Source organism: Vidua macroura, chromosome Z, assembly GCF_024509145.1.
Source record: "Vidua macroura isolate BioBank_ID:100142 chromosome Z, ASM2450914v1, whole genome shotgun sequence".
NCBI lineage: Eukaryota > Metazoa > Chordata > Aves > Passeriformes > Viduidae > Vidua > Vidua macroura.
In genome coordinates this window covers 52702360-52726946 of record NC_071611.1, presented here as the reverse complement: position 1 = coordinate 52726946, position 24587 = coordinate 52702360, and the positions used below count along the sequence as shown (strand labels likewise).

Sequence of the window (24587 nt, the reverse complement as noted above, 5' to 3'; positions counted from 1 at the left end):
CTCGTATCGCTTCAGCATGACCACATTTGCATGGGAAAATGAAATATTTGTACACTCAGCTAAACCCACTCATTTCACACTCATGTCCTTCAAAACATGCCTCAAAACTACACCTGGTTTTAAGCAGCCTCATTCCTCATTCTCAGAACAACCCTGCAACATAAAACTGAAGAGAAAACTGCTTTTCAAACAAGCCAACTCAGTATTAGTGGCAAAATGATTAGAAGCTTAATTCTCTGACAAAATATAAAAGCAGCCCAAAAGATGGGGATTGTGTGTTCATACCTAGGAAATAAAAATTAAATAAAATCTGAGCACAGAATTAATCTTGAAAACCAGAGTGGCAATCAAGCACCAACTGATCTGAAGAAACAATGAAGTTTTACATAATTTATGCAGATTTCTCAACTGAATCAAATATCTCCTTGTCAACTGAATTTAAGAGGTGTCAAAAGGAAGGCTTGAAACTTGAGTTTTCAATACAAGGAATAAGCAAACAAGCTCACCTTTCACTGTTCTACACTGATAGTCATCAGTTGCTCAAAGGCTTATGAGACTTTAAACAAGCCTGCAAGACTTAAGCCAGAACCTTCCTTTAACTTTGAGACTTAACATTTTGCTTTTTTTCATATTGTCTGTTTTCCAACAACTAAATCATGATTCAGTTCAAGAAAAAGTTTTGCCATTTTCATCAAAACTACTTAGAAATTTGCAGTACAAGATGACAGTAAAGTCTGCATCTCTTTGTATACAGCAAATGACAGAGAAGTCATCTCCAGTGACCTCAGACAGCTAAAGTATCCGTGAACTTCTTCTCATTTCTGCAGGACTGTTTGGAAGCTCTCCCAAACCCTCTCTCTGCTGTGCTTTGTGAACATGACCTGCAATTCTTGGAGTTCCTGCTGTTCTCATTTCACTTTTATTTTCATATAGGCAGAAAAGCCCACTACATTTGTCTCAGATCAAATGCAGCATCCATGGTAATGTTATACCTCATTTTATTCCTTGTCCTCACCTATAGAAGCATTTTTAGATACAAAGTGAACTGCATCAAGACTCAAAAAGAAAGCCACATGGGGGCTAACTGCCACCATGCTTAGGGTAATGCTTTCCCTAAAAATCAACACAAACGACTACCTGCCTACCTAGTTGCTCCTCAGTCACCTGTCACCAGTTAGCTGCAGATATCTGTGTTTGCTCTGTGCCAAGGGAGGTGAGGAGGCTGTGTTTCAATGATTTTGCAGCTTGCACAACCCTGCCCCCTCACTCCTATTCACCAGGCAAGGGTTGGTCTGTGGAAACCAAAACTGGAAATAAAATAGACAAGTACTGCCTATGATTTTCCCCACAAGGCTCCTCCTGGGTTTTTCCACGCCGCCCACTGTGAGTCTTTGGTGGGGTCAAGAATGGAGCCAGCATGGGGATTTCTAGAAACTTTACCAATTTCTAGGTATTTTTTCAACATCTTTGAAATTAAGCATGGAGGGAATGAATGTACAGGAAGAAGCACATAATTAGGAAAAAAAATTGTGTAAAATTCAAGCTTGTTTTTGCAGTAGCTCAAGACAGGGTGCATGCACACAGAACAACTGCTACAATAAATTGAATTCTAGCCCACATGCAAACAGAGATCTCAGAGCATCACCTGCAACACAAAGCTCCTTCCATAACCAGTGCATTTGTGAAGTATAATAAATGCAGAAGGTCCCAAATTTGCAAGTCTTTTAGGCACCGGAGAAGACCTCCTTTTTCAAACATAAAACTTTCAAATATATAAAACTTTTTAAAAGATCACTCTTAACAGGGGTCAAAATCCCTGTTTCTTCTAATAAATCCATGTTTCTTCTAAAAGATTAAGGTGTCCCTGTTTCTTCTAAGAGTCATATTCAAAGATACGTACTTACAATGTACCCTGCCACAGAAGAAACACCAAAACACAGGAGGAGGAACACCATACTCATAGCAAGGCAAAGAAGACAATCTGGAAAGTGAACAGGGGTAAGGAGGGACAACTAAAGTCAGCAATACAGTCAGGAGCTGCATCAGTGTAAACCTTGTGTGGTATCATGGAGCTGCTCAGTTGCCACACTACCAGGAATGTATCTCGGGAAGACAGAAAGCCCCATTTGGCTGAAGGACCACTTTCCTCTTACGGAAATGAGATAAGGTCTGCCACAGTCTGACTGCCATGGTCAAGATTGTTTGTGCAGTTACTCAGAAGCACTGTGTCTTCAGTTTGCCAACTGCAACAAAAGTTGCAAATGGCACTTTGGGAGGGAAGACTCATGCTGTAGAAAGCACAGAAAATGCATCATGTCCCTGGTTTTCTGAAGTATCTTGTCTGCTCAGACAGTAGGATCCTGGCTGACAATCTGCTCTTGTTTTCTAAATCACATTTTAGAGATTGTGTAAGTTCTTCATTCAGACTGGCAAGATTTGATAAGATGACTCATGCTTAATAACCTGATAACAAGATAACTCTGAAATCATACAGTAACATGATGTAGTTTCAATGCGATCTACACCAGTATTTTAACTGCATTACAGAAGTCTTAATCTTCCACAGCATTTTTCTGCAGTTCAGAGCCTACAAATATCTAATTCAGAATGAAGCATGTCTGGGTGCTGGAAATTCACTGCAGCTATCTGAACCTTCAAGGAAGAGTCAAATTTTAAGGCTTTAGATTTTACAACCTCATCTACAACACACCACTATAATGACTAATGTGGACAGAATGTGTGCTGTGCAAGAAAGTGTTATTATTGCAAAACTATGCCTTGAGATCTGTTATGCATTAAGGGGAACACCATTTGATTTAGGAAAGGCAATATTTTCTGTATCCAGAACCAGAGTTTTGCCACTGATGACCATTTGATGACCAAAGGGTAGTGAAAAATAGCAGCATTCAAAAAGCAGCCCTACTTCATGTTCTAAGATGTGACATGGCTTAGCTATAATGCAGACAAAATTCTTCCTGATTTTGCTCAGAGCAGTAGCAAGAGGCCCTTTGTTATGAGAGGCCCTTGCACTAAGCAAGTCCTAGGAGCAATAGCAGTTGATAGCTGTCCAACATGAACCCTTTCCTCTATCCCATTAAAAGAATGAACAAGCACCATTGGGGAGCAGAGATCTGGCTACCTCAACTACATTTTCTCTTTTGGTTCCTTGCATATGAAAGTCATAGAGTGGAGTTTTGGTTAGGATCTTATGGAACATTCCTCATACTAATCATGAATTCTGCAATATGGCTCCCTCAGAATGGAGGCAACAGAGGTGAGGGTGATGGGTGCATTTTGTTCTAAAGAAGGAGAAAATCATGTTGGGATGCTGTCCTCTCACAGAACCCCAGGTAGTTAGCAATGGATTGCCTTCCCAGGGTAATCTTAGATAAGTTGATTCACACTAACTTGCATCACACATATCTGTGTTTGAAACTCTTTTACCATTACTGATTATTAGTACTTCCATACTGATTTTTTTCAAGGGAGCAATATAGCCAGGACTACATTAACAATCCTCTTGAGACATGATGCTACGGCTGATACTACTGAAAGTTTTCTAAAAGTTCAAGATTATCAAGTAAGAATACAATGTAAAATTTACTTCTGCTAATAGTAATAAAAAAATTGCTCTAATCAGACAGCTGTATAAAAACTAAAACTTGAATCCCAAAACATTAAAAGACAGGTGTAAAAAAACCTGCATTTACTCATTTTACATAGCATGGATTTTAAACAATCTTATAGCAACTGAAACCTGACTTTTAAATGTTTTTATGGAGAAACAATGTTTTGTCAGCTTCTACATTAAAAAAACTTAGAAAGCAGTTGGGCTCTGCTTTCTCATACTTGTAAAAGAAGCTTAGAATATTTTAAATCCTCTCTGTTTTCAGTCTCTCCACCCTGTACAAACTTACTAGGCTATTACTCTATCACCATCTGAAGGGGAAGCATTGCTTCATTTTTTGAAAGATCTGCCTTTCCATATTAAAAGCACTGTGTATTAAAGGTTTGGCCACCATAGTGTAAGTATCTATCTAATTCAAGATTTTAGCTAATGGACATTATTGGGGCTTCTCTTATTACTAGAATTTCTTAAGCCAAATGTTTAGCATTGATAAATGACAGAGGTCAATAACAGCAGAAATCCAAGTGCAAATTCATCCACAAGAACAGAATAGTACTGAAGTCCTCAGAAAGGCCTGCTGCAGTCCCATAGGCCCTGTTAACCATCAGTAGAGGATCATCTGTATATTTCTCTTTCACAAAGTAAGTTGCTGAAGTAAACTCAGCATGAGCTGCAGCCTTGCCTAGATAGCACCTGCAAAGGCTGGGGGGCCTCAGCCATGCAACAGAGCACAAGAAATCACACCACTGCTAATCACCTTCTCTGCTATCTCCTCCTAACAGTGGAGTTAAAACTCAGCCTCCTTGTCCCAGTGTTTTGATTTCTTTACTGATACTGCTAAGGAGGTCATCAAGATGACAAAGGACCAGGACAGACAACCAAAACAGACCAGCAATCTGGAGAGAATGGGAATGGATGAGTGCATTTTCTCTGATTTTTGGTTTCTGGAGTACAAAACTTCCATGTCAATTCAAATATTATTGAATCTACTTTCTGCTTGAAATAAAGGCTATGAAGCAAGAAGAAACAGAAAGAGAGAAAGAAAGCACACAGAAAACAATGGCATCTTATAGGCAAGGTATGAATCAAGTAGTTTACCCAGTTCACCATGGGGAGAAGGTGTTGACTTCCACCTCTGATACCAACTGTATATGGCTCCTTTTATTTAGGAACATGTGTTTTTAAGTGAGTGTCTCTTCAGGAAAATAAAGGGCATACATTAACAGAGCACAAACTCACAAATCCTGGCAAGTTCTGTAAGCCTGTGAGATAGTTTGGCAATGTCATGTATTCTTAAGCTAGTGAGTAACTTTTCCAGCTATGCTCATTTGTCGCTTAACACAGTGTCTGGATGGTGTCTTCAAGGGAAAAAGAACCTCTCACCTCAACAAAATCACTATTTTCAACTTATGTAAGCTTATGCTGTTTGTCTGTGATTTTAGCTCTGTAAGAAATAATTTAGAAATAAATAGGGATACACAGTAGGAACAAAACAAAACCTTCATGCTAATTTTCCACCTCTACAATTCTAGGATCCCAAATTTTCCATAAAGTCAGTCATTTATGTGTAGCAAGTGCCTTCCCTCTTGTGGGTCTCAGAGATTTTGTGCTTATATTTTGGGCTTTTTGAAATCAGTAGGAGCTCTGCTGCTGAATAAGCAGGCTTTACTCTCAGTGAACCACAATTAAAATTTCTATCAATAACAAGCAGCACCAATAAAGCTTTCCTGAAAGTGGGGCTCAAAAGGCAGTAGGAAGAAAATATAATAAATTTGTTTCTGGGCAAGCAATGCTGTGCTCCACTCAGAAAAATGTCGTGGTTTTCTGTCACATTTACTCCACAAGGCTGCAGCTCCTTCTGAGTTGATGGTTAGTGTTCAGGATGCTTTCCTTGCCAAGTGTGGCATGCCTTCAACTGCAGCTGTCATCACCACAAGCCAGAGCAAAGCAGCAAAACCTGTTTGCTGGAGAAACTCCTTCAGCTGGCTGGGACAGCATTTGAGGGTTTCCTCACCTTTTCATGTGGAAGACTATCACAGGATTAAGAACCTCCCACGGGCCTGCCTCATTCACAAAGTAAAATGATTCACCCATTGACAGCAGAATTGACTAATGAACAGTTTGGGGGCTCAATCCTTAATCTGAGTGTAAAGCAACAGGCACCACTCCTATTTTTGTAACCTTTTTCCCTTTTTCCCCAGCACCTACTAAACAGATCTACGTGAGCCCTGCTCTTGCACAGTGTGGTTGAAAGGTCACAGAGAGACCAAAAGAGAACCAGGAGAAGCAGGTGAAAAGGGAGCAGAACAGATGGTGCAGGAAACCTGATCAATCTGAGCAAGATCTTGTACGTAAGAACCTTTCCTATTACCTACATGCCAAAGTCTCAATTAAGTTTCCTGAGACTGACCTATTTCTCACTTTTTTTCCCCCAGCTCATTGTGATTCTTTTGATAATTCCTCAGATATGTTAAATCCTTATAATGAATCCCTGACCAAGCCAGCCCCTGTGCTGGTGCTTCCCTGTCATGAGTTTCATTCCTCAGGAATATAGGCCTGATTTGGTTGTACTCATTTGAAGGGTGTAGAATCATCAGAGAACGGTACAGAAATGCACAGGACTGCTTCTTCTTGCTCAGGAAGGTTCTTCCTTCCAAGGACCATGTCTGAAAGGAAAGTGACCTTTCTACAGTTCTTAAATGTATCTGTTAAGTTGCTGAGTACCTCCAGCTCCAGAGAAGTCAAAGCACTTGGCAGTACTATGCTTCATCTTTTTTACCCTGTGTCTTCCTTATGCAACCTATAAAGGACATGTTCTGCCATGCTCTTCAGTGCTCTGTAGCACTAATGTAGTCCTGTAAAATATCAACACTCCACAGTACTTACAACTGAGCAGTGTACTGCTGAACCCAGAAAAGATTTTAGGATTTTGAAAGTACCAATCCTGCTTGTTCTATCCAGTGTTTAGCAAGTGCACTCTTGAAACTTTCTCTCAAATGACACATACCTCATTTTGTTAACAAAGATACTTCTCACTGTGATCTGCAACAAAGACCTGAGAGACAACATAAACTCTGTGGCCTAGCTTAAAAAAACTCTGTTCCTTCAGACTGACAAATGAAAGCCAGTTTTCAGACTAGCAGTTCTGCAAATTTACACACTGTTAGATGAACTGTCCAATGACCATTATGTACCCCTGGGTTAGTGAGCAGAGAAAAGTGTGAGAAGAGCAAACATTTTCAGTTGTTCTCATGTCTTTCTCCACTAGCAGCAGTGGAGGTGATATAGCAAGAATGATGATCACTGCAAAATCCATCCTGGACTTCCAAGCACTTGGAAAACTGTGTAATTGCAATTTGTGTGAATTTGGCTCTACTTTCCACTGAGGTTATAATGGGTCTGACACTGAACTTTCCCACATCTTCAAAAAAAACCCCATCCTTTTCATAAAGTATCTTTCAACAGCAAAGGCAAAATGCATGTTTCCACTTCTAACATTTTTACTGTTGCACTATTCCTGACTCCTTGAATACAGGTAGCACTACTGTTGCACAGAAAGAAATAGCTATTGTGGTGCAACCAAGCTATCCACTCTCAAATTTGCTTAGAAGAGCTTACTAACCACTGAAGTGAAGACTCCACTGAGTGCAGTGGCCATTGAGCCAGGTCCAAAATGTCTTATCTGTGAGGGTGGACTTGCCCAATGAATAATGTTACTGCAGTCACTTCCCTTGATGGATGAATTTTGGACAGGCTAGAAAGATGAGCTGAGGTCAGTTTTATGAGGTTCAGCTAGACCAAGTGTCAAGTCCCACAATTTAGCCATAACAACCCCACATAGTGCTACAGGCTGGGGGCAGAGTGGCTAGAAATCTGCCCAGTGGAAAAGGATCCAAGGATGTTGGTCAACAGTGGCTGAACATGAGATAGAATATGCCCAGGTGGCCAAGAAGGACAGCCTGGCCTGTAATCAGCAGTTGTGGCCAGCAGGACCAGAGCAGTCCCTCTGTACTGGGCACTGGTGAGGCTGTGCCTCAAGTGCTGTGTTCAGTTCTGGGTCCCTCACTAAAAGAAAGACACTGAGGTGCTGGAGTGTGTCCAAAGAAGGGCAAAGGAGCTGAGAAAGGGTCTGGAGCACAGGTCTGATGAGAAGCAGCTGAGGGAGCTAGGGCTGTTTAACTTGGAGAAAAGGAGGCTCAGGGGAGACCTTATCACTACAACTCTGCAACTCTGAAAGGAGTGTGTAGCCAGGTGTGTTTGGTCTCTTCTTCCAGACAACTAGCAAAAAAATAAGAGGACATAGCCTCAAGGGGCTGAGGTTGGACATTAAGAACTTTTTCATAGAAAGGGTAACTAAACGTTGGAATGGGCTGCCCTAGGATGTGATGGAGTCACCATCCCTGGAGGTGTTTAAGAAAAGATTGGATGTGACACTTAGTGCCACACATATTATAGTTGATGGTATCAGAGATCTTTTTCCAACTAATTGATTCTGTGATTCTGTAGTTTTGATTTCTGTTTTTTGAAAAGCCCAAACTGGTGAAAATATGCCTGTACACTCACATAATTCTTTCATCATTGTTCTTAATAAGATTTTTTTACCTCAATCCCCAGTACTTAATCCCTTTAAGTAATCCAGATTCCCTTGCTTTGAGTTCACATTTTGTGTACCAAAACATAAAAATCCAAAAATAAGACCTCTTGCTCCATTTTTCAACCCAGTATTATAAGTGTTAGAAATTCTTGCCTCCACTTTTAATTACTCCAACCTGTGTTTTACACAGAGCTGGCATCATCACTCAGAGCAAGCTGAGCAGGGTGCTGAGGTGACAACAGCAACACAGTTTTCCAGCGGAAAAAAAATGGCCCTGGTTTTACTTTTGCTACAAGCAGGGATTCTCAGGTACACCAGTACTCAAGCAGAACCTCTGGGGTAAAACCTGCTGTGAAAAGAGACAAAAATCATTGTGACAGGGAACTCCACATCTAGTCAACACCTTAATAGTTAAACAGCTCTGTTGCAGCAGTGCCAGGGTGAAAATCTGATATTCATGATGCCTCCACGACCTTTGTCAACATGAGTGTCAAAGGCAACATCAGCATAAATGTGATGGTGACAACAATGTACATTTCTACAGCATGCAACCAATGCTACAGCACAAAGGAGTACTTGAGAAGATGCCTGTGCATCAGGATTAGTAAAACATAGCAGGGACTTTTACTGTAGCCTCAGGTAAATCTTGGCTGTCTCTCATATTTTATTATCTATATATTCAGCAAATACATTTCGAAAGAAAGAACACATCTTCTGGGAAAGCATTTTTGAAAAGTACATCAACAATTAGATTTTAAGGTCCTGAGCACTTGAAAAAAATATTCTATATTTTACTGAAGTTACCAGGGAGCTTATCTATCACAGATTGGTTATTTTGTGTTGTTTATCAAAATTTGTTCCAAAATTGCATTTGCCTTCACACCATTTTTCTTGATGACCTGAGACTAAAACTGGATTATATTGAAGACTCAGCTTATATGTCTCAGTTTGCAGTTCAGAATCATTCTTTAATGGAGAAATCGCACCCCATGTTTGGAAAATGTTTAAAATATATCCTTTCCTGAGTTTACAACGAAGCATGTGTACCCTCTCTAACTTTAGAATTACAGTTAGAAGAATCAAGCACGCACACAGCCTGAAGGCAAGATGATTTCCCTGGCTCTTTGTTTTCCTAGAAATTATATTAAGAGAAAATCTGTACATGATTTACTGAAAAGAAAACAGAAATCTTAACACTGACTTGCACAAAAATTATGAAGACCAAATATCCCTGTCTTCTTAGAGGGAACCTTCAGTTCCAGCCCAAACAATTTAAATATTCCATGCTAACAAGCAAACGTGAGCAGCTTCTGTGCATTAAAGGCTTTACTGTGTCAGATTTTATTTGGAATTTTTGTTTGTAGGATTTCTTTCATTTCCGAGCTTTTCTTATCCAGTTGAAAATTGGAATAGTGCTACTATAACAATACTGAAAACATGCATTATTTGGCTAAAAAGTGCCAGTGAAACAACACTGTTAACCACCTATGAAAAAAAGAGGTTGTTTCCTACAGAAATTAGAAAAATTGTAGAAACTCAGCATTTCTGTGTAAGGATGATACTTCACTTCCTTTACTAGAATTGAAGGGTTTAGGTTTTTCCTTTTTTTAACACAGAGGTGGCTTTGGATGTTAAATGATTCTTCAAGGACTTAATTCTCAGCAAGAAAAACATTCTGAACTCTCTTTACAGTGTGCTTTTTGAAGTATCAACAATTATTGTTGTCATTGAACTATTGGCATCACTCTGAGGTCCTGTTCTGCAGCTGCTTTTTAAAATCTTTTAAAAAACACCCCAGTCTCAGAGAGTTGTTCTTGGCAAACAATTTTGAAAAAAATACAAGAAACTTAAAGAAAGCAGATTATTCCATTAACAGGCTCATATCCAACTCTGCATAACAGATCATATGCAACTGATTCCCTAATAAAAGTTCTTAGACCTGACTTTGACATGATATAGAAAAGCCAGTGATATAAAAGCTGCCCTAGAAATATACCAGCAAGGATTTGCATTCAAATGTAAGCTAGACAAAAATACAAGGTAACATCCTGTAGCTGACAGTCAGAGGACAAAAAAGAGTAGAAATGCTTCACTGAACTATATATCAAGTTTCCTTTTATTCCTAGAAACATATCTAGCTGTGCCTCTAACATAATATCACTCATCAACTGAGATTAAAATGAAAATTTAACCAAGGTTTAAAACAGATTATATTTTAAGATCACTGAGGTGAGTTCCCTGAAAGTATGCAGAGATTGATGTCTCATGATGCTTACCCACATACATGTTAGGGGCTGGTGGCAATACCACAGGACAAGCAGCCTGACCTATTATTCTCTTGATGAAGAAGATGGGGAATGGGACATCCAGAGATCTTAGAGACTGAGCCCACGCAGGCCACTTTGCATGCCACCACAAAAACTTGCAGGTCTGAATTCAGTGGTGCTGGAGCTATGGAGGCTTCAATAGCTGTACATGAACAGCCCTTTGACATTGGCTGGCTCAATCAACCCAGACCTCAATTCTTACAAGCATTTATGTAATCAAAAGCACTGAATGGCATGTTCAGAGGTCTATGTAAACTAAACATCTATAAAATCTGACCCTGAGGATCTGAAAACTTAACAAAACTCTAACTAGGCAAGTACTGTAGCTTTGATGAAAAGAACTAAATGCGTGCTCCCAAGCAAGCACAATTCTTATTAACGTCAGTGCAGGGTTTGGCATGCACAACATGTAGCTTTAGGGAAGGTGCATGATTCAGAAAGAGAGAGAAATTCCAGAATATTCAACTAGCATGCAAAAGACTTTGGAAGAAGAGCTCTACCTATTATGGAGAACTCTCAAGTCTTACAAACTCTCATTTATTTCCTCTTAGAGATTCAAAACTCAAACTGTAGCCTTTGGACAACTGAAGTTCAAAACAACGTGCTACATACACTGCTGAATGTTTGGCAAAGTAAGCGAAAACAAGACTGAATAAATCACAGGACCAGTAAAGTGGAAGCAGGTGTGTTAAAAAAACCATTCATATATGGTTGGATGTATTGCTACATACTTGCATCACAAATCTTAATTAACCTGTGGATGCCCCATTCCTGGAAGTGTTCAAGGCTGGGTGGGATGGGGCTCTGAGGAACCTGATCTAGTGAGTGGCATCCCTGTCCATGGCAAAGGGGGTTGGAACTAGATCTTTAAGTCCCTTCCAACCCAAACCATTCTATGATTCTGTGATTCATTGAAGTCTGTTCTTGTTATGCTTTATTAGTATGGACTTATTGCACAAAAACAGATGAGGAAATCCCTTCCAAAATTATCCATTTCTGTTCATATTGGTTTATTTCAGTAGAGTGAAAAATGGTCCTAGACAAAATGCATACTAGTATAAACAGCTAAATAAAACCAATTACAAGCAGGATGCACAAGTAAGGTATGCACCTCCAAAGCAAACCTTTAACTTCCAAGAAATGCATTCTGACAAACTTCTTAGTCTCCAGAAAGATAATTAAAAAAAAAAAAAAATTCCATGTGTGATCGTCCCCTCCCCTCCGCTCCCTTCCCCTATTAAATAACAGACAATCAACCAGAATATTCCTTAAAATACAGTACGTTTCAGAGAAAACAGCAGGTGTTTTACTATACCAACCTGACCGTATTTCTAAGTAATTCTTTATGTCTTTTATGAAACTGCTTTTAGACCAGTTAAAAACATGAAGTAGGTCCTTCAGTTTGGCCCTCAGAGATGGAAGTGTGTCCACCTTTGTTAAAACCAGGTTTCATTTCAAGCTGCACCACAGCACACTGCAGAGGAGTCTATTCCTGTGGTTGCTAAAGCAAGCAAAATGCTGAGGGACATGAAGAGAAATTTAGCCTACTTGCCGTCTGCCAGACTGGAACAACTAGATTTAGGAAGACTTCTAAAAGAGATGCTAAAAAAAATAAAGGCTGTCACAGCATTTTAAAAGGCCTGTGTTTAGAATAGTTGTGCAATACAGGGATAAATCTGCCAAAGACAAAAAGGGAAGAAATTAAAATCTCTTGGCTGTACAGTCTTGGAAGATGATAGATAGGGAAAAGGCAGTCAAAAGATGTCTGTCTCTGCAACATAGCTGTGTAAGTTAAACATTTCATAGGTAAGAACACTGTATTTGGTAACTAGCCTTCTTTTCTTTTCTTTTTTTTTTTTTTTCTTTTTAACGTAAAGCTTCTGGTTGTTCTCATCCAGAGTCCACTCCTACAGACTAGGCAAGATGGACAGTGCAGGGCAAGGGGAAGGAAAACAGCCTCTGGGACAAATAAACCATTTGGCAGAAGAAACCCACTCTGGCATTGCTCTCCAGTGCATGGAGATCACTCAGGACAGTGGCAAGAGTGAGAGCACTAGAAAATACCTTGCCACTAGGAAATGGTGCTTGGTGAGACTAACCTGCTCACCTGGGTGGCTGCAAATGCTTATCACTCGAACATGGTGCAAATCTGAATCACAGCCACCACTGCGCAGCATCCAGTGATGGAGCTGTATTTATTAGCTTCATGCTTTTCCCAGTTCACTTCCTTTACCTATGGAATATTTGGGAAGCCAGTAATGTACAATGTCTGCGGCACCAGCAGTGAACATTAGGAAAAGACTGATTTAAGAAATGAATGTAAGCAAAAGGCTACCAAAATCCCCAAAGCACAGATACATATTTAAATGAATGTCCATAAAGAAGACAAGTGGCAATGTCTAAACCACTGCACTTAGCTTCTCAGTGAAATAGAGCAGCGCTGTCACCTGCCTCTGCTTTAACAAGTCCTTCCACAGAAAGTTAAAGACCAACTTTAAAAATTTCTATTAAGTAATACACTCTTAACCCAGATGTTTAAATCAAATACTCACTGCCAGTTTCAGCAAAGGTCACATATGCCTGTAACTTTCTTAATTCTTCCTCATAGCATCTGCCTGCTATCATTTGTAGCCAACATTTGTAGGAGTTTTACCATTTGGCATAAAAGCATGCAGAAATATGTGAGCCATCTAGATCCATCCAGAGGAACTGGCAGAAGGTATTGCAAAGGTTTCCAGCATGGTTCAGTTTCAGCAGCTTCCTTCAGCCCCTGCACATGCTGCTGCCATGCATCTCACTGCCAAGTGGCATTCCCAGTTGACAGTCATATGCCAGATCCTGAGTGATGCACAGTGAGGGCACTCACTTGATCTTCCTTGTACCTTCCCATTAATGGCACACTAAATTCCTTTGCCACCGAGGTTAACAAACAGGATGTAACTCACAAGTGTGATAGTTTGCAGAGTTTTGAAAGCAGAGGGGATTTTGGTCAGGTGCAAGAGCTGGAGCAGCATGTGTTTTCCTTACTGCACAGCATGGAGGGAGAGCTGGGAGCTGTTTTGGTGAGCTTGGCATGCATAGATTCCTGCAAAATTAAATTCACAATCCTTTTAAACCATTCCAGACCACTCTTACAACAGAAAAATCAAGATTGCCCTTTATGGAGTTTCTAGAAAACATACTCTGTTAACTGTGAAACATAAGCTGGCAACCAGACAGGCCAAGGGTTTTATTTACAGCAGCAGTTCCTGAAAAACTGTTCTCTTCATCATTCCCAGACTTCCCACTCACAGCCCACTCAATCCCCAGCATGCACATCAGCAACCTTTATGAACACAAAACAAAACAGAATAAAACAGGATTTTGTCAGAACAAATACTGCCTTGCTACAACTGTCCACCCAGTTACTCTGTACTCCTCTAGCATAACAAGCAAATGCATACCATAAGAAAGAGCAAAATAACTTTCTGCCTGCAAAAAGCAGGCATATTGCTTTGCATGGACAAACCTGGTGGCTTGCATGATGCAAGTGCAGTAGTGTGCATGAAGTTCAACATGCACTACACACATCAAGCTGCATTTCATGATGAGCATCAGGCAGCACCAGGTAGCCCTTGCATTGCCCATTTTTATTTTTTGCTGTTTAGCTGTAGCCCTTTTCTCCTGAAGGCATCACTAAGACACCAGCCTCAAAAAGACACTGTTGAATATTGCTCTCTCCTCTTACTAGGAAGATACTATTGCTTTAACCCTGTCTGTGGGGAAGGGTCTTTTGTGTGTCATTTCCACTACAATGAATAGAATCAAGACAGACTATTGCAAACTGCGCCATTCCAGAGGGAACTATAGTCTCCTGTCCAGAGAATCTGATTCAAAATATGGTTTTCTCTTGAGAGATTTATACCAAAATACAGTAAGCTCCTTCAGGAAGCAACAGTCCTGAGCCACATGGCTTTTGAGGAAAACTCAGTTTTAAAGTTCCACCTCATCCTCCCACCTTAACACCACTGTGGCTTTTAATCACCTGATTATCTGGTGCACTGGATAGTTTCTTCCCTCAGATTATCTCTAACTTGAGGGGCTGGAAACTTCTTTGTATTTTTTGAGTTGTTTTCATCCTCTCAGTCTTTTTCTGAGGATACTACTCACACGTATTCTTTGGAGTTCTCAAGCAAAGTAGATTTTCAAAACTTGAGGTTTTTTTCCCCTCCACAGTATATTCTGATAATGAACTACCCCAAAACTTAAGCCAGCAGTGCCTTGGCAGCCCGGAGGGCCAAACGTATCCTGGAGGGCATCAGGCACAGCATCACCAGCTGGGCAAGGGATGGGATTGTCCTGTTCTGCTCTGCTCTGGAGCAGCCTCACCTCGAGTGCTGGGGGCAGTTTTGGGTGCCATAACATGAATAAAACACAAAGGTAATATACAGCATCCAAAGAAGGGCCATGAGAATGGTGGAGGGTTTGGAGGGAAAGCCATATGAGGAATGACTGAGGTTACTTGGTCTGTTCAGCCTGGAGGAGACTGAAGGGAGACCCCATTGCACTTAAAACTTCCTCATGAGAGGAAGCAGATGGGCAAGTACTGATTTTTTCTTCTATGATGACCCATGACAGGACTTGAGGAAAAAACATGAAGCTGAATCAGGTAGGTTTACACTGGATATTAGAAAAAAGGTTCTTCACCCACAGGGTGGTTGGGCACTGGAAGAGGTGCCCCAGGGAAGTGGTCAAAGTGCCGAGCCTGACAGAGTTCAAGGAGTGTTTGGACAATGCTCTCAGGCACATGGTGTGGGATGTTGCACAGGACCAGGATTTGGGCTCAATTATCCTTGAGGGTCCCTTCCAACCTACATATTCTGAATCTGTCAGTCTATGAAAACTGTCTTCCTGCAGTTGCCAGCCCTCAGAGCACAGAAACACTAGTTTCTTACAGCAACAGATCATAACTGCTGCTTTTCACTGTCTTGATATAAAATACTGGGACCATTGCACACTGCAGTCAACTACTAAATGCAAACCTTGCTTTTTAATGCCAGAACTACAGCCTTTGCAGAGAAAGCAAATTATCCAGAAAAACACAAGCAAAGGGATGGTTTACAAAATAAAAGCTTTTCTCAGCACCTCCCTGCTCTTCTGATACCAGGCAGATTGTGTATCAGGTATCTGCTCTACACTTCTATCAGATACAATAAATAATAACAACTAATGCAGAATATCAGTTTCATTCTGTTCCTACTTACTGCATGCATTACCTTATCTCTATGTGAATGCAAAACATCTGCCCAAACCCATCAGTGGAGACTGAATTAAATTTCCTTGGCAGTAATATTATTATATATGCAGCATGTATACCTAGTGCTGCCTTTTCTATTTTCTATCTTAAGCATCTTGGAAATGTAACAGCAATTCAATTTGTAGTCTACTCAAATACTTTCTACCAAATAATCTAATGGGTCAAACCATGTGAAAAATGGTAATGTCTCTTTCTTTTGTCAGTCCTCTGACAGAAACCAGGAAAAAAATACATCCCGCACAACAAAACCAAGGCACTGTTTCTCAAATAGTGTGTCACATTAGCAGAAATTTTACTTTGACATCCTCCTGAATTCTCAGTTACTTATAGTAAATTATACATTCAGCAAAAGTGATACACTTCTATTATTTTTGAGAAAGTATCTTGCACAAGCAAAGTATAATTAAAAGTAGTGCAGCATTTAACACAAATGAAACCAGAAAGGATCATACTTGAACAACAGTCATAAGAGAAAACTGCCAGACTGCTGATGGCTGTGAGAGTCTTTCAAAATGGTCATTAAGTAGAGGCGAAAGGTGAATCAAGCAGATGAAAATTACCTATTTAACTTAATTTACTTGACAGTCAATAAAACTTCAACAATATACCTCATGCCTTGGGGAAAAAGCATTATGCAATGGGAACAGCAGACCTTCCTGCCAGAGTGCTCTGGCATAAGACATGGGGCCTGTGCTGGATTTGGGCCAGGTAGAATCAATTTTCTTCACAGTGGCTGGTAAAGGGCTGGCTTCTGGATCTGTGCTAAACACAAGGTTGATAATATAGAGATAGTTTTGTTATTGTGAAGTACTGAGTCCTGAACAGCAGGCCCTGAGCCAAAGCTGACCTCTAGATGAACCAAGCAACCAAATGTTATATGATATTTGTATCCGCTCATTAGCAAAATATGCATGATCATTAGCATTATGATATTTGTATCCCCTCATTAGCAGAATATGTAGTGTGATAAGAATGAATTTCTCTTTCTATGTTTAGAGGCCAGACATCTGGCCTCATCTGGAGGTATATGGTCAAAGCCAACTCCCTTGGTTCCTCCTTGAGCCCTGACCAGGCTTTCGGTAGAACCCAAGAGAAGGATGAAATCTTATGTTTCCACACTAGAAGGTATGTAAGATTGTTTAATCCACAATATAAAAGCCAGCCCCTCTCACAGCGAAGATGGAAACTTTGCTTACAAGTGGACACACCATGTAGGATTTCTCAGTTACCAGGAGTGGCTCTCCAGTCCTTCACTGTGACCAGGGCTCCCCAGCTGATGTGTAGATCTGGATGTTGGTAAAGTACTAGGGTAACCAGTGATGTATCTTTCTTAATCACTATAGGCAATCTTTTGTAGCAATGATTACGTGCGTTGCTTAGCTTATCCTTTTGTAATCCTTTGCTGTGTTGAACTATAGTAAATCACACTTTTTCCTTAAAGTTGGTGAATGTGTCTGTTGTACTGACCCTGCCCACTGGCAAAATGTATTGCTGAGCGGGGCTTGCACAGAACCAAGGCCTTTTCTGCTGTTTGTACTGCCACGCTGGTGAGAAAGTTGGGAGTGCATGGGAGGTTGAGAGGAGACACAGCTGGGACAGGTGACCCAAACTGACCAAAGGGATTTCCAGACCATGTGACATCATGTTCAGGACACAGAGGTGGGGGGAAGAAGGAGAAAGGGAAGAACATTTGGAGCGATAGTGTTTGTTTTCCCAAGTAGGCACATGATGACAATCTCCTGGAAATGGCTGAACACTTGCCTGCCTGTGGGAAGCAGTGAATGAATTCCTTGTTTTGTTTTCTTTGTCTGCATGGCTTTTGTTTTCCCTATTAAGCCACCTTTATCTCAACCCCAGAGCTTTCCAGCTTCTATACTTCTGATTCTCTCCCCAGTCCCACTGGTGGGGGAGTGAGTAAATGGCTGTGTGAGGGTTGGCTGCTGGCTGGGATGAAATAATGACAAGGGCCAGAGTCCAACCCTCCCAGCTGCTGGTTGGCTGTGAGGAGGCTTTTATACCAGCCAGTACTGCAGATCTCTGTTAAACACAGCACCAGAAACACTTTTCCTGGGACACTGACCCTGGACAAAAAGTGCAAGACCACAGGAAAATCATTGCACCTACAAACTGCAGTGTATAAATCTGACAACCCACAAAAACCCCAGATAAATGTTAGGCTCCTGCACACAAAATTCCTGCTCCCTCTGCACAGCCAGAATGTTCCCAAGTATTACCCCCCACCCCCTATTAAGACTATCCTAATTATAGGAAAAGATTTGTGTGGTACCATCAAGGCAACCCTGTGTGTCCTGAAAACCTTCCTACTGACTTGCCAAGCCAGTCCCCAAACCTCGATAATGACACCTGTGGGGGTCAGGGCAGAGTTTCATTTAAGCAAAGACTCCAGTTCCTTCCTCCTCACAGTAGTCTCAAGAACCACATACAAATGCTCCTCCATCTTTTTGGGAAGTCCCTTCTGAAGTGTGATGGGTACACTGGTCGCCCTGATTTTTTTCTGAAGACCTATAGTCTCCAAAGAGTAAACAAACAAACAACACACAAACAAAGCCCAGCTCAAGTGAGAAAAAAAAAGTCTGGCAACTCCCTTGGAACACATTAATGAAGATCACTGCCCAGTGGCCATTGGTTGTGGAATAAAGGGCATTTGATGAAAAGGACAGACATAACTGTTGTGAACAGTTTCCAGGTGTTCCCCAGAGACGCGGGCAGGGCTTTCCTAGTTCCCATGGCAACACTAAAAGAAAACTACTAACTCTAGCTAGGTACCGATATTGAAATGCTAATTAGCTAATTGCTCTGTTTGTTTTCTCTAAACTACCTGGGGACAACCGGCCCCCCACCCCGCCACGCTGCCACTCTGAGACTAACATGCAAATAGAAACCCCTTAGGATCATGGGAGTACTTTTAGGAGGGAAAAAAGAATATAAATCAGAAACTGAACACAGTAGAGGAATCCAGGCAAATGCCCTAGCTGAGGAAGAGGGAAACACATCCCCTGATTGACTGTTAACTGTCGCCATCACCTAAGAAGGAACAGACTATATTAGGCTCTGAGAAGTAGGGTGGTAGAGAGACAGAGAGCCCTGGTGCTGCCACCACGGAAGGAGCGGGGACAGCTCTTGTTCTGGACTTCAGCAACAGACTCTGCACGCCATGCCTCCTCACCCTCGGGCCACTGGTGTGCCACAAGGAAAGAAGAAGGGACAACTGCTGCTGGGGACTCCAGTGACAGACTCTGCACGCCTCCTTCCTTTCGGCTGCCTGGGAAAAGCTATGACCGCCGGGGCGAGCTCTGCGTCGAGCCCCCTGCCCAGCTGATCTTTTTAATAAAGAGCTGAACATTAATAAAGGCATTAGCCCTGTTCATTTCAATTTGGGGGCTCGTCTGGGATAGCCACGCCCGAAGAGGACCCCCGGGCAGCTGGACCACCTGCTTCGAGGGACCCTCGGGAGTTGCTGGCTACCATCGGACCCTAGGATCAGCGTGAGACAAGCAACGCAGAGGAGCGTCGGATTGGTAAGAAAAACCAGGAGACGAGCGAATGAGTGAGTGAATGAGACGGGGGCCGGCAGCTCGGACCCCCAAAGTGAGAGGGACCCGCTAGTACCGCGTTTCCGGACTCCTGCGAAGGGGCCGGCCGGGAACGGGGGGAAGCGAGTGGAACAGAGGAGCGACTGAGGCATCTCCTTAGAAGTAAAGCAGGCCCTCCTCCGAGCGTGTGGAGGTGCCCTATGGGCAAAGTAAGTCCCTGGCAATCAGGGCAAGGGGAATACCTCCAGCAGGGTAGGTGGGATGTGGAGGTCCTAGAGGACATGTCCCCGGCGCCGGCAGGATGGGATAGGACGGCAGGTGGGATGTCCCTGGCAGGTAGGGCGGGGTGTCCTACCAGGCAGGAGTGACATGTACCTGGCAGACAGAGAGCATATCCCCAACAGGCAAAAGGCATGCCCCCACCAGGCAGGACAGGATAACAGGGCAGGTAGGATGTCCATGGCAGGCATGGATGGAGGTCCCCGTCAGAGCAGATAGGGGAATGGCCCTGGAAGGCAGGGCAGGATGTCCCCGTCAGAGCAGGCACTAACCCGAGTAAGCAGAAAGGCAGGAAGGCAAGCAAGCTAAGCCTAGTAGGAGAGTCAGGCAAGGGGGCTTGGCCGGAGTTCGAGTGTAAGGCTCGGCAGGACGTTCAACCTTACCTCGGCAGGGAGACGAAGCTTCCCAAGCCTAGTAGGAGAGTCAGGCAAGGGGGCTTGGCCGGAGTTCGAGTGTAAGGCTCGGCAGGACGTTCGACCTTACCTCGGCAGGGAGACCAAGCTTCCCAAGCCTAGTAGGAGAGTCAGGCAAGGGGGCTTGGCCGGAGTTCGAGTGTAAGGCTCGGCAGGACATTCGACCTTACCTCGGCAGGGAGACCAAGCTTCCCAAGCCTAGTAGGGTCAGGCAAGGGGGCTTGGCCGGAGTTCGAGTGTAAGGCTCGGCAGGACGTTCGACCTTACCTCGGCAGGGAGACCAAGCTTCCCAAGCCTAGTAGGAGAGTCAGGCAAGGGGGCTTGGCCGGAGTTCGAGTGTAAGGCTCGGCAGGACGTTCGACCTTACCTCGGCAGGGAGACCAAGCTTCCCAAGCCTAGTAGGGTCAGGCAAGGGGGCTTGGCCAGAGTTCGAATGTAAGGCTCGGCAGGACGTTCGACCTTACCTCGGCAGGGAGACCAAGCTTCCTAAGACTAGTAAGAATGTTAGGCAACGGACCAAGTAGGAGTTGGGGGCGAGGCTTAGCAGGGGTACAAGCCTAGAAAGTCCAACAAGAAGTCCAAAACTTAGGCTGAAGAGCAAGAGAACAGAGGACAATAGATGTGAATGTGACTATGATTTTCCTAACCAAGAAACAATGTAAAGTGTCCAGAAGGTAGTCGTGGTTTAGTTAAAAGAGACTAAATTCAGGCAAGGGATTCAAAATGCTAAGTTGGGGGAATGGAGCTTTAATTGCCTGTTAGTATATTCCATTTTACATAGATACACCATTTAAACTATTTTCTTTCCCTTTCTTTCTGAGGCCTGAAAATGGGAAGAGGTTATAGTAAAGGAGCAGATCCTTCCAAAGAAAAAGCCAAGAGGATTCCCCCTAACAGCCCCTTAGGGCAATTGTTAGACCAATGGGATTCTCTGGAAGCCACGAAGGGTCTAAACAAGAGTAAGATGATACATTACAGTATAGAAGTATGCCCGAAGTTAGAATTACAGGGAGAATGGCCATGGTATGGAACCCAAGATCAGTGGATGTGTAATCAGCTAAACCAACACCTAAAAACCCGAGAGGACCTTGATATAGAACAACTATCTTATGCAGCTTGCTGGCTGGAGAATTCTATAAATAATGAGACTGTGAGAATATGCAAGTTACAAAGAAATAGAGAAGAAGACAAAGAGAATGGAGGAGAAGAGACTAGAAAAAGAAAAAGATGGGACCCCCTTGATTACCTACCCCCTTCTGCTCCTGTTACCTCCCCAACAGTTTCCCCAGTTAATCCTTTGGCCCCTCCTATTATTCCTTTCCCCGGTTTTCCCCCCTCTATTCCAACCACCTCCCCAGTTCCCTCTTCCCCTTCTCCAACGGGAGCTCCCTTGCCTAGTGCGCCTGCCTCAACTACTAGCTCCCTACCTGGGGCCTTAGAAGGAGGGCCATATTGTAACACCCGATCCAAAGCACCACGGGTAGAAAGGCTCTTTCCCCTTAGGGAAGTCCCCATGGGTGGAGTAGCTGGAGGAGTTGGGTTTGTAGATGCACCTCTGACAGCTTCCGAAGTCCGGGGATTTAAGAAAGAGCTAGGAAATTTAGTAGAAGACCCCGTTGGAATATCTAACCAGTTAGACCAATTTCTAGGGCCGAATATTTATACCTGGGGAGAGCTTAACTCTATTCTAAGCATTCTGTTCTCTCCAGAAGAGGTCCGGATAATCCGAACGGCAGGGGTGAAGATATGGGAAAGAGAAAATAGATTGGGGCCCCCAGGGGACCAAAAGATACCCTTAGTAGACCCCAACTGGAATCCCAACCAGGAAGAAGGAAGGCAAAACATGAGAGACTATAGGTCACTCATGATAAGAGGGATCAAAGAGTCCATCCCTAGGGGAAGCAACACAAAATTGGCCTTTGATAGTACGCAGGAGAAGGATGAGACGCCAGCAATGTGGCTTAACCGACTAAAACGAAATTTCCAGTTATATTCAAATATAGACCCAGATAGCCCAGAGGGTCAAGTCCTCTTGAAGGTCCAGTTTGTCACCAAATCCTGGCCCGATATTAGACGGAAGCTAGAAAAGATGGAGGACTGGCAAGAAAAGAATATGAATGAGCTGCTCAAAGAAGCCCTGAGAGTTTATCTAAGGAGGGAAGAGGAAAAGGCCAAAACTAAGGCTAGAATTATGGTTGCAATTGCTCGAGAAAGTATAAGAGCAGACAGATCACCAGCACTGCCGTCTAAGTCAAGTGAGAATAGACCAGGGCCATTACCAAAAATTAGAGACCAACCAACACCATCATATGGAACAAATAAGAACTTTAATGAGTTCAGGAAACCTGAGGCCTCACAAAGCAACAGGAGGTGCTATTACTGTGGTGAGATAGGACACCTTAAAAGGAATTGTAAGAAGTTTCAGTTTGATGAGGTAATGCATAGAGAACAAGAAGTCTTAGAAGAGATTTCAAGGGGAGATGACTAGGGGTGTCAGGGGCTCTATAAGTTAAGGGACCCAATGAACCATCAAGAAGAGCCCTTGGTAAACTTTGAGGTGGGTCCCCACTATGAAGAATTTGAGTTCTTAGTTGACACAGGGGCAGATAAGTCCAGTATAAACAAGTTACCAGTAGGAATCACCATTGGGAAGAAGGTCTGTGAGGTTTTAGGGGCAGAGGGAAGACCATTTAAAGCACCTATAGTTGAGAATATAGAAATCAAGGGGAATTCAAGACAATGCTTGGCAGACTTTATCTATCTGCCCAATTTAGGGAGTAACCTCTTGGGAAGAGACTTGCAAGTTCAACTGGGGGTAGGGATCATCCCGAGGGATGGGAGGATGGTAGTCCAGGTCATGAGGCTGACCCAGAGAGACACAGAGGAAATAGACCCCAGAGTATGGGCAGAAGAGAGTAAGTGTGGATACTTGAACATCACGCCAATAAAAATAGAAATGCAAAAAGATACACCCCCTATCCGAGTCAAGCAATACCCAATATCCCCCGAGGGCAGGAGAGGATTAGCCCCAGTGATCGAACGACTATTAGAGCAAGGTATTCTAGAATCCTGCATGTCCCCCCATAACACTCCTATACTAGCCGTAAGAAAAGCAGAGGGGAAATACAGGCTAGTTCAAGACTTAAGGGAAGTAAACAAGAAGACTATTACCAGACACCCTGTAGTATCCAACCCCTACACCCTTTTAAGCCAAATTCCAAGAGAACATGCCTGGTTCACAGTTATAGATTTGAAAGATGCCTTCTGGGCATGCCCGCTGGCAGAGGAATGTCGTGACTGGTTTGCATTTGAGTGGGAAGATCCTGACAGAAGGAGAAAGCAACAGCTAAGATGGACACGCCTCCCACAGGGGTTTACAGAATTCCCAAACCTCTTTGGGCAAGCACTAGAGGAACTACTAGGGCAGTTCACCCCTGAAGAAAACACTCAGATCTTACAGTATGTAGATGACTTATTAGTATCTGGAAATGAGCGAGACCGGGTAAAAACCACTAGTGTTTGACTCCTAAATTTCCTGGGAGAAAACGGTCTAAAAGTATCCCAAGAAAAACTACAATTTGTAGAATCTGAAGTGACTTACCTAGGTCACATAATTGGAGGGGGGTATAAGAAACTAAGTCCCGAGAGAATCTCGGGTATCCTGTCTATCCCAGCTCCCAAAACTAAGAGAGATGTAAGGAAGCTACTAGGCCTGGTTGGTTATTGTAAACTGTGGTTAGATCAATACACCAAAAGCGTGAAGTTCCTTTATGATAAATTAGTAGACTCTGAGCCTGTAAAGTGGACAGAAGAGGATGAGGAACAGCTACGAGGCTTGAAAGATAAACTATCCTCAGCACCCGTTCTAAGCCTGCCTGACCTTAAGAAAGAGTTTAACCTGTTTGTGAGTACAGAAGGGGGAATTGCATATGGGGTATTAACCCAGGAATGGGGAAGACAAAAAAAACCAATAGCCTACCTCTCAAAACTATTAGACCCAGTAGCCAGAGGATGGCCAACTTGCCTACAAGTAATTGCAGCTGCAGCTATCCTGATAGAAGAAGCTCAAAAATTTACTCTGCAAGGGAAAATTAAAGTCCACACCCCCCACAATCTCAAAACAGTGCTAAGCCAAAAAGCTCAGCAGTGGTTGACTGACTCTAGAATATTGAGGTATGAGATCATCTTAATGAACACAGGGGACTTAGAGTTAGTCACCTCCAAATGTCTAAACCCTGCACAATTTCTTACCGGAGAACCCCTAGCAGATCTAGAACATGATTGTGTTGAACTCATAAATCTACAGACCAAAGTGAGAGAGGATTTAGAAGATGTACCCTTGCCATACGGGAGATCCCTTTTTATAGATGGGTCCTCAAGAGTAGTAGAAGGGAAAAGAGCCTCAGGATATGCTGTCATAGATGGGGAAGACATGAAAGTCATGGAAAAAGGGAAACTGCCCTCGAACTGGTCAGCCCAGTGTTGTGAAGTCTATG

At 42.7% G+C, this 24587-nt stretch overlaps 1 protein-coding gene across 3 annotated transcripts in view; it reads right to left on the bottom strand.

Annotated features, from left to right (window-relative positions):
• The window catches only part of KIAA1958 (KIAA1958 ortholog), a 71156-nt gene that overhangs the window by 22507 nt on the left and 24062 nt on the right, over positions 1 to 24587 (bottom strand). The window lies entirely within an intron of this gene.